This window comes from Capricornis sumatraensis, chromosome X, assembly GCF_032405125.1.
Source record: "Capricornis sumatraensis isolate serow.1 chromosome X, serow.2, whole genome shotgun sequence".
NCBI classification, from domain to species: domain Eukaryota; kingdom Metazoa; phylum Chordata; class Mammalia; order Artiodactyla; family Bovidae; genus Capricornis; species Capricornis sumatraensis.
This window is the reverse complement of record NC_091092.1, coordinates 126,663,580-126,665,687: the sequence shown is the minus strand read 5'-3', so window position 1 is coordinate 126,665,687 and position 2,108 is coordinate 126,663,580. Positions and strand designations below refer to the sequence as shown.

Here is a 2,108-nt window from a genome sequence, read left to right as displayed (position 1 = left end):
AGAGATTTTGGGTGAGTTAGTCAGAGGCAAAAGTGGTTACAGGTGAATATTTTCTAGTGGGTAAACATACATAGCCATTTGGTGGGATAGAGATAGGAGCCTTCTGTCTATTTTTAGCCCATTATTTCTGCAGCCTCGGCCAGGGCCTGCACAGCTGTGTTCAGTGGAAAGACTGAACTCTTTGTGCCGAATCCAAAGCTTCAGAAGGAGCAATTAAATGTTCATGAGACATAAACGTGGAAAAGTGGAAAAAGCAATTTTCTCCTTACAGATAGATCATTTGAAGAAAACTTGGTATCAAAGATGACTGAAGAGAAACTTTCCCGATGACGCTGTGGGTGTGAACAGTTTCATAGAGATTTTCCCTAGAAACAGATTTGCACAATAGCTGCCAAACCTGGCCCAGATGTTTCACATCAGTCTTCTGAGATGGTATCTTCACTGAGGTCAGCAGAAACTCTAGCTGAATTTCCTTAAATCCTATACCTCTAAGACCAAATGCAACTTAGGCCTTAGGAATTTTATACCACGTTGGCCAGTTCTGTGTGGCTGGTAACCTTAGCCACTAAAAAACTGCTTTTAAATCATTTCTAGGTAACAATTAGATTAAAATTCGTCCTTTGAAGTCTGCTTCCAGTTGGCATTTTGGATATCACTTAAATTGAATCTCTCATTTTGTGCTCATATGTTGGGACAGTTGGCCATGGGGCCTAGTAAATGTTTTTTTTTTAAAAACAAATTTCATTTTAATATTGTTAAAACAGTAACACTAAAAGCATGAGACTATGAATATGCAGTGCAAGTCAATCCAAATAGAATTCTGATTTAGAATTGATAATGTGTAAGATCCTAACGGTAACTATTATAAACATATGTTCTTTGTCAAGATAAGCTCTCAGCTACAGAATTCTAAAAAACCTAAAACTCCATCTCCTAAGGTACCAGCAAAGAGGAAAGGGATTTTTAACCCGAGAGCAGAGTAGGAATTCAGTTGCTGGTTACCAGGGGAGGAATCTGAGTCATCACAGCAGGAAGGTTAGAGAAAGACAGTGCATTACACAGGGTTCTATGGCTTCAGAGAACACTAACTAGTCTAAACTATATTTGTAAAACTTTTTTTCCCCCAGTCCTAAAATTCACCCAGGAGACAGAGGCTGGTATAACTGCAAAGCAGAGAAAATGCATCAGCCTGGAGGGCTGCTCCTAGTCAGAGAGGTCGAATGGCATCTTGCTGATGACCTCCCCATTCTCATCGACTATGGTGTGGTAGACCCAGTGGCGGTTGCAGCGGCAAGTGGGCCCGCACTTGGTGGAGTTACACTTGGGGCACGGGTAGAAGCAACCCTGGCAGTCTTTATCAAGGCAGTCACACAGGTCAGCCTGATTGAAGGTGAGCCTGCCCTTTTGGTCATACTTGTTGACTTTGCGTTTTACAGGAACAGACTCATTCTTGCTTGCCATTTGCCCTTCCTTCATCAGCTGCCTTAATTTAGGGTTAAAGTTGGCTGCCTGAGACCCGGAATTTTGAAATGACAACCGTTTTAACTGCTGCTCCACCCGTTTCATCTGCTGCTCCACCCGTTTCATCTGCTGCTCCACCCGTTTCATCTGCTTCAGTTCCATCTCATTTGGTTTCTCAGGAGAACTTGGACGTGCAGGTCTCTCTCGCACGGAACTGCTTTTTTCTGCTTGTTCACTCATTTCTGCTCACCTGGGGACACAAACAAAGGCAGCAACCATTTGTGGGAGCTCAGTCAACCATGAGGACGCTGGAGCTGGTAAACGTCATTTCAGAATGGGCCTATCAAGTTTTTACTTCAAACCTGGGTTAAGTGGATAGGAGCAAGTTTATCAACACCAACAAATCTTTGGACAAAAGTGCTTTTATCAGATAGTATTTCCTCCTTTATTTAACCATCTCTTTTTTCTATCAACTGTTTAAATAACCATTCATGTTGGTCTAGACTGGTACTTCTCAAACATTAATGTGCGTATGAATCAGGAAACATCTTGTTAAAAACTAGATGATGATTCAGTTAGGACTGGGGTGGGGCCAGAGAATCTACCTGTCTAATGTATGCCCGGATTATACTGATATTGCTAATGCC

General features: G+C 42.1%; 1 pseudogene; it reads right to left on the bottom strand.

Moving 5' to 3' along the window:
* Positions 1 to 1,203: 1,203 nt before the first annotated feature.
* LOC138071947 (ARL14 effector protein-like pseudogene) lies at positions 1,204 to 1,701 on the bottom strand (annotated as a pseudogene).
* Positions 1,702 to 2,108: the final 407 nt, after the last annotated feature.